This window comes from Cupressus sempervirens, chromosome 4 (genome assembly GCF_028749045.1).
Source record: "Cupressus sempervirens isolate cs-2001-9-10 chromosome 4, ASM2874904v1, whole genome shotgun sequence".
Taxonomy (NCBI): domain Eukaryota; kingdom Viridiplantae; phylum Streptophyta; class Pinopsida; order Cupressales; family Cupressaceae; genus Cupressus; species Cupressus sempervirens.
Genome location: NC_143121.1, coordinates 846,188,977 through 846,198,007, shown reverse-complemented (window position 1 = coordinate 846,198,007; position 9,031 = coordinate 846,188,977).

The window sequence follows — 9,031 nt, the reverse complement described above, 5'->3', positions numbered from 1 at the left end:
CTTTTGGAATGTAATCTCCTTGTGGTGTAACTAGTAATATTCCTGCCCCTGATCCATGAGAGGTGTATGAGCCATCAAAATAAAGCTTCCATGGGGGCTGTTCTTCAATTAGGCAGATATGCTCATCTGGAAATTCTGTGAGCAAATGATATGCATCTACTAGAGGTGCATCAGCTAGGTGATCTGCTATAGCTTGCCCTTTGATTGCCTTTCTGTCCACATACTAGATGTCAAACTCACTTAGTAGAATAACCCATTTGGCCAAACGGCCTGTAAGTGCTGTTCTGGAGAGCATATACTTGAGAGGGTCAATCTTGGAGACTAGTTGGATGGTATGACTTAGCATATAGTGGCGAAGCTTTTGAGTTGAGAAAACAACTGCCAAACAAGCTTTTTCCATAGGAGTGTAATTGAGTTCATAACCAACTAGGGTTCTACTGATATAGTAGATGGCTCTCTCTCTGCTATAATCATCATGTTGTGCTAGAAGTGCCCCTAGAGCAGTAGGTGTTGCTGATATATACAAGATCAAGGGACGACCAAGAACTGGTGGAACCAAGATAGGGGGATTGGTGAGATAATGCTTGAGCTGATCAAAGCTGCACTGACATAAAAGATCCCACTTGAAGTTCTCATTCTTCTTTAGCAAGTGTGAAAATGGTGTACACTTATCTGCAAGTTGGGAGATGAAGTGCCAGACAGATTGAAGTTTTCCCTGAAGAGAGCGAAGCTGTCGCATTGTCTGGGGAGGAGGCATGTCTAAGATAGCCTTGACCTTTTTGGGGTCGATCTCTATACCTCGTTTAGAAACTATGAAGCCTAGAAGCTTGCCAGATGTGACCCCAAAGACACACTTCTTGGGATTTAGCATGAGATGATATTGGGCCAACCTATCAAAGACTTTTTCCAGGTTAGCAAGATGATCCATGAAGGTGTGAGATTTGACTAGGATATCGTCCACATAATCTTCCAAAATGCTATGGATAAGATCATGGAAAATGGCTGTCATAGCTCTTTGATAGGTAGCCCCAGCATTCTTTAGGCCAAAAGGCATCATGGTGTAGCAAAAGGTTCCCCAAGGGGTATTGAATGCTGTCTTATGCTAGTCCTCTTCTGCAATCTTGATCTGATTATACCCAAAAAATCCATCCATAAGGGATAGAATTTCATGTCCAGCTGTGAGATCTACAATCATATCTATGTTGGGCAAGGGAAAATCATCCTCTGGACAAGCTTTGTTAAGATCTCTAAAATCAGTGCAGATTCTGATGTCACCGGAAGGCTTAGTGACAGGGACCATGTTGGAGATCCACTCTGAGTAGTCGATAGGTCAGATAACCTTAGCAGCTAACATTCTTTCTAGTTCAGCTTTGACTAGTAATGCCACCTTGGGGTGCATTTTTCTAAGCTTTTGTCTGACGGGCTTGATCTTTGGATCGACTGCAAGATGATGAACTACAAGCTTTGGATCAAGTCCTGGCATGTCTTGATATGACCATGCAAATCGGCCAATTTTCTCTCGTAAAACCTCAAAGAGGAGGTCAACTTGGTCTTGTGATAGGGATGCAGCAATGTGAACAATTCTAGGGATCTCTGAAGAACCAATGTTGACTTCTCTAGTATCCTCTATTAGAATAGAAGACACCTCTGGTCGATTATCTTGAGGAGGCAATACTAAATCCTCATGTTCTGCTTGTGGCTCTAGATTTTCTTGCTGAGGGGTTCTGTTTGCTGCCTTAGCTAGTCCCGATTTTACCTTAGTTCTAGTTTTGGGTGTATCGAAACTAGGTTGGGGATTTTCTCCAAAATACCCCTTGGGATCTAGCTTGTAGATGTAGGTAGAATCTGGCTTTGTCTTCTTATGAGGAGTTTCAGCTCCCATGAATCTTAGAAGTGCTTCCTCTGATGCGAACTCATCAATATGTATGACACTTGGTTGGTCCCAATCTATGAGTTGTGGATGAGCAAGTGGTAGGTCAATGAGATGGATGGATAGTTCTCAGAGAACAGAGTCTCCTAGGAAGATTTGGTTTGGGATATCCTCGTAGGCTCTCTTTTCAACTTCCTCAGGAATGTCTTCAATTTTGACAAGGTCGCGGTGGATGTTCGAAAAAGCGTGACCATTCTCGTTGGTGCCCCCAGTTGTGGGTATGCCAAAGCCAAGACCTGACTTTATTTCCCAATCATGTGCTTCGATGGGACATTGCATGCCCCTTTCTTCTAGTCCTAGTCCACCTCCTTGATAGTTCCATTTTTCAGTGACGAGCTTATGTTGTTGGGGATACTTCTGGCTGAAGTGATCAAGGCGTGCTTGATTTCTTGGAGGTGCATCCTTATGTAGCCAATTGTTGATATCTGGAGTGAGCTCCTCATGAAGAGGGGTTTTTGAGGACACAAAGGTGGTTGGGCCAAACTGTTTGTATCGAGGAGGTGGAATCTCCTTAGCTTTGTGATATGTTGGCCGTCCATGGGTATGTGGATCAAGTGGGATTGCTCCGACAGCAAATGCATCTGATAGACTATATTCTCCACAACCTTTGTTGTTGATCTTTACAGTAGATAGGGTGCAGGCAAGGATGGTTTCTACGTCATTACAAGTGTGGGATGAGCTGGCGATGGCTGTGCCGATGTCTATTCTAGGGCAATGGTTTGTATATGAAGCTTCAACCGCATTGTAGTAAGCAAAGGGTTCTGGATCGGCATGGATGGTTACCTCAGTGCCCTGATGCGTAAATTTGATGCACTGATGGTAGGTGGATGGAACTGCCTTCATAGCATGAATCCATGGGCGACCAAGGAAAATGTTAAATGGTAGGTTTAGATCAACAACATGGCAAACTGTCTCTTGAATGACTGGCCCAATCTTGAATGGTAGCAAAATAGTCCCTTCTGTGGTCCTTTCCAAGTTGTCATAAGCTTTGATGGTGATAACCTCACTGATCATATCTGCCTCAGTATACCCAACTTGTTTTATGAATTTTAGGGTGCAAATGTTCAAGGCTGATCCATTATCTATCATTACTCTTTTCACGGAAAAATTGGATACCATGATGGCTATGCGAAGTGGAAGGGTGTGATCTGGCTCAACCGCGGGTATGTCGGTGGGTTTGAAAGATAGGGCACATGAGGATGAAAGGTGTCCAACAAGATTATGAAAATCAGTAGCATTGATATCAGAAGGGACACGAGATTCTATGAGAGCACTGTCAAGGATGTCTTTGTACACAGGACTAGTGCGGAGAAGGTCTAAAATGGATATTTGGGCTGGCATGTTCCCAAGGTGTTCCAAGATATTGTATCGGCTTTTTGATGGAGCTAATGGTGTTGATGAAATTGGTGGGCCTGCGATGTTAAATCGCGCTCTTTGAGTGGTGACCGCACACTCATTGTCTGGTCCTTGGATATTGATAACATTGATAGAACGCTCTTTCTCAGATATACAACCTATAAGGCTACCATAGTCTATATAGGATGAAGTGTGGTCATTGTTCTTCCCATGCTGTTGGTTTGGCTGGCGGTTGTTGGTGTTGTTTTGGATAGGTGCTTTTCCAGGATTTTGGTTGTTGTGTGGAGGAAAAGAATTTTGATAAATCTGTAAGCCTGCATTGGGAGAGGTTTGGGCACCAACAGTGATTTCCTTCCGATCAATGAGGTCTTGCACATAGTCTTTCAGTTTCATGCATCTGAGGGTGGTGTGACTGTTTACCCTATGGAACTTGCAATACTCATTGTCCTTGTACCATGCAGCTTTGGATTGGCTCGGATCAATTTGCTGGGTAGGAGGAAATTTGATGAGGTTTTCCTTAGCCAATTTCTCAAAAATAACATCCAATGGCTCACCAAGGGGTGTATAGTTTCTAGGTGCAGGTTGGAATCTGGGCTTTTGCCCTGCAGCTACATTGATGGCATTAGCTTGATTGTTAGACCCTTGAAAGTTGGGTCTTGTATTGTGGTTTTGATAGCTTTGGTTATTTCATTGTTGGTAATTGATAGCTTGTTGGTTGTTTGTTTGATATGGTGGGTTAGACTAGTTTTGAGAAGGACCAACGATATTCACATGTCTGGTGTTAGTAACCCCATCTGTTGCAACATGCTTGTTTTTGTTCCAATACCTAGACTTGTCCTTGGAATGTGATTGATTTTGGTTGGCCTCTTTGTAAATCTTTACCACACCATCTTTGATGACTCCTTGCTCAAGGATCATTCCTTTCTCTTTGATATCCTTATAGGTCTGCAAACAGTTCATGGTCATGTGGTGAGCCAAGCTGGGATGTGCATTATCAATAAACATTTTCACCACATGGCGTTCTGGCAAGGTGCAGGATATGCGGGTGGTAAGGGTTTGCCATCTTTGTAGGCATTCAGCAAGGCTTTCTCCACCTTTTTGCTTGGTGTGGACAAGATCAACTATTGATAGCTCTGTTTCAACAAGATGGGCATATTGGGCTACAAATGCCTCAGATAATTTAGCAAAGTTTTTAATTGTGCCATAGGGGATTCTGTAAAACCATTCAAGAGCTGGTCTAGCCAAGCTTTTGGGAAAAAGGCGCAAGAGGAAGACATCATTGTATGCCACGTCCTGGCAATGCATGTAAAATTCTTTGATATGTGTGACAGGGTCTCCTTTTCCTCTGAATTTGTCAAATTTAGGTACCTCAAAGTGTTTGGGAAATGGTGTCGTGGTAATGGCTCTGTCAAATGGGTAAGGACACACATTCTCAAACTTGAATGTCCTTGGATCATTCCCTTCTTGGATGGCTTTCAGAGTTGTCTTCATTTGCTCCCACTCTGAATTGATAGGTGATGGTTGGGGTGCCCCCAATGTAGGAGTGCCTTGAGGTAGGTATGTGCTGGATGGGGCCACTGAATATGGATGGCTGTGAGGGATTTGCTGATAGGGATTGTACATTGTTTGGGCAGCTGCATGGTGGATGATGGGTTGTTGAGGGGGAGGTGGCGCATATTGCTGCATGTGCTGCGAGGCTTGCTGTTGATATGGGATTTGAGGTTGGGATTGAGGAACATAAGCTGGCTGTGGGATAAATGGATTGCTTTGTGGAGGTAAGGTATAAGATGGTTGTGAGGCTTGGGGAAAGGATCAGAGGGCTTGTGGGGTTTGACCAATATATGTGGGTTGTGCCCCCATTTGGGATGGTATCTGCAAATAATTGGTGGTTGGCTGGGGCGGTGGATTACCTCCTAGAAGTGGCATTGAAAAGTAGTTGGTAATTGGAGGTAATGGATTAGTTGGTGGTGGAGGTGGTGGGAATTGAAAGTTTGGGAATGGAACTGATGGGGTTTGATAGCTTTGTGGCTGGATTTGGAAGCTTGGTAGAGTGGTGGTGTGAGCTGGGGTCACTTGGGAGCTTGGTAGAAGATTGGCAGTAGCTTGTGGGTTTTGATAGATTTGTGGAGTGAAGGTAGTAGCTTGTGGATTTGTGGTTGGTGGTATTGAGCTCCCAAGAAATAATGGAAATGATGAGATTGTACTTTGGGCTGTGGTGAACAAGCTGGGGGCGATGAAAGGTTGATTACTTGATCCCATGGGTGGCATCCCTGTTGTATATTGTTGAGGTTGGCCAAAGATGCTAGCACTGATTTGGGAGATGGGTGGATTTGGAAGGCTGGGTTGGGGAGCAGCAGCAATAGTGAAGGGGGTGAATGGTGGGGTATTTTGAGTAAAGGGGGTTTGGAGTGGAGAGGTATGAACCAAGGATGGAGTGGTGGTGGCTGAGTTGGCTTGTGGCATGGAGATTTGAACTTGGGTGGATGATGGTATGTTTGGGTCTGTTGGGTCATATGGATTGGCTGGAGGCTCTTCTTTTGGAATATATTGAGGATAATTTGGATCATAAGAGCCTATGGGTGGTGGCAGCTGCCCAAAGAATGGGTGAGATGGATCTGATAATGGAAGGGGTCTTCCAAAGTCAAAGGTTCCTACATTGTCCCTTCGAAAATTAGCCATGATTGTCTCTTTGTTTTTGTCTATAATGGTGTTTACCAATACTGCATTTCCTGGTTGGTTCATGAAAGCTTCAATGTCAGTAGGTGATGGCATAGCTTGCTCTGGGCTGAAGGATGGCTGAGTGCTCAAGGGGGGTGAGGTTGTTCGATCCAAATGATAGGGCTCCATTGTTTCTTTCTTCTTGGCTAAGCGAGTGACGGGTGGCATGAAAAATGCTCCTAGGGATGAGATGCAATAATGCTGATGGATGCAAAAGGGGGAAGGCTTTTCTATGCAAATGATTTCCTAGGTTGAGGCAAAGCTATATGACAAAACCTAAGGAGGATTGGGTTAGGGATTCTAAGTTCAAAGATATGTTGTCAAAGCACAAAAGGTCTGCTTTCCTATGTGCAATCTTGGTGGTGATTGTGTCAACTTAAGGATAGACTGATGATCCTTTAGGAAGAACACGAGATTGACCACTTGTGGATCCCAACCTTTAGCTCAAGGTGATGAAGGATAACAAGTGACAAAGCTAGATTACCCTAGACAAAGCTCTGTCAAAGGGATAACCTTGGTGATATTGGTGGATTTGGAAGATTTTAGGAATGGCAAACTTTTAGCAAGGTGACAACAATTTTGAAAGCTTAGATGTGCAAATTTTGGATTGCTGGCTAGACGGTTTGATTCTAAATGAGATGGATGAGCTAATAATTATTAAGGGGATAACCTAAGATGGCTGGCTTTTCTACAAAGATGACTCTAAAGTGAAGCTTATCCAAGAAGATGTGGAGAAACAAGGGTGTCTAATCATAGAAATCATGCCTAGTTGGTAAGGCATAAGCAGGATTAACTCCTGGATGTTTGCTAAATTTGATGGTGCGCTCTAACCAAGCCTCTTGAAGTGCTTCATCAGTAGCTTTGTCCTCTGCTTTGTGGAGTTTGGCAATTCGTGGGCTTGGTGTTATTTCTTTTCTCTTCACTGAAAGTTCTTGGTATGCTAGAGATGGCTTGAGTTTGACCTTGTGAAACTTCTATTTGGGTTTGGGTTGTTCCGACATAAATTCCTGAATTTTCTTGGCTTTGGGAAAAATCTCAGTGGTTTTGCTTCAACTTGTTCAACTTTCAAAATAGGCAGTGACTACGCTAAGTGTGCCCTAAGCTAGGATTGACCAAGTTTGGCAAACATTCATTCAACAAGTAAAATAAAAATAAGCAATAGATAGGAACACCCAGATAGAAATTTGTGGTTCTCAGAATGTGATACTTGCGCCAAGGAGTGTGTATGTTCTACAAATGTTTCGATCAATCACTCCAAACACATTAACATCCTAGATGGTTTTTTGCAAGGCTGACAATTGGTTTAGCTAGGGAGTCCTCGATATATGCAAGGTACGTGAGGCCCAAATCCGTAGATGAGACCAAAAGGATGTCACACAGCCGAGAGGAGCGGTAACCCACTTCTCCTCTTTCACTTCTCAAGGGTATAAAGTTCCTTGAGGCTTAGCCCGAATGACAAAATCTTGATCCCAAGAGAGGTATCTTTCGATTCACCTCTCGATTCTTATACTCCGCCAGAGCGCTGGAGTTGAGGTCATCCAAGGGGTGATGAAATCCCCAAGCAAGCCTCCTAAAAAGAAACAAGGTTTTGGATCCTAATCTTATGCACCCAAGATGGCCTCGAAAGATGACAAGGGGAGAGAAGACTCGGATGACCTTGGGCTAAAAAATACGCTTGTTCTTTTACCAACTGACTCTTGTGTGTGCTAATCTAGACTTTGCAAGCACTCATGTTTAAGAGACAATGTTCAATTCCAACTTGAAGCGCCAACAAAAGTAAATCGATCGAAGAATGCAAACAATAAGAAGAGTTAGGGTTAACAAAAGAAAACTCGCGCGCCTGGAGGCCCTCCACTCCACGTCAAGTATCGATTAATTTTCTTTAAGGCATTCAAGATTGAGTGTGAGTTTGTTTTAAGCCCAAAACAAAAGTGTGTGAGATTCGATTTCAAGCGCGCGCCCGAAGGCTCTCCACGTCAGTTGTTGTTCAATTTTAGTGCCCAAACTTGAAGTGTGATCGATTTAATCTAGAGTTTTGGCCATTTAAGAATTTTGATAAAGTTAAAGCAAATGTTCAAAGACCAAGTGAGTGAGTTAGATTGTGGAACATTTAACACCTTTTTCAAGTAGACCCATCCCCATAAATGGCGCTGAGATTGCAACCAATGGTTAATATTTGATGGGTGATTAGAAAAGAGGTGAGTTCAAGGAACTACTCAAATTGATTTTTATAAATTTGTATTTTAACTTAACAAAGTTTCTTAAATGTCCAAAAATCAAACTTTACCTAGATTGCATGTGAAAAAGAGATTTGTAATGGTTAATTGATCCTTGGCATTCAAGATTGGATTTTTTTGTTTTAAGCATGCATTCCAAAGAAAGTTGATTTTAATCCATGACATTCAAGAGTGTGTTTTTGAGCAACATTCATTCAATGAAAAATGTGTTTAACCATTCAAGTTCATTTTTTTTTTTCGCAACATGCATTCAAAGAAAAATGGTTAAACATTCAAGTTCATTTTTTAGCAACATGAAAACCTGCAAGAAACATGGTTAGTGGTTCCATATGTGCTCCAACCTGCAATGAGACAAAAAAAAAAGCAATTTAGTTAGTTAGCCAAAATCTTCAAAAATGAGAGCTTAACTATGGGAAATTTTTTTTTAACTTTTTTTGTTGTTTCTTCTACACGTAAAAATGCTTAAAATGGTCTAAAGCAGAAATAATAAAGCAGAAATGGAACATAAGCAAGCAGAGAAGAGAGTCTGTCAAAATACGAAGAGGAAAAAATAGATTTGCAGCACAGAACACAGGTGACAAGCAGAGACGCTGATTTGCGCAGATGCGGATTTTCACAGAAGACGATTTTTGCAGACGCGGATTTTCGCAGATGTCGATTTGCGCAGACGCGGATTTTCGCAAATGTTGATTTGCGTAGATGCGGATTTTCACAGACAGAACAGGTTGCAGATGACAAAACTATGCCAAAAAAGATGAAAAATGCAAAAAAAAAATTTTTAGATGGTATT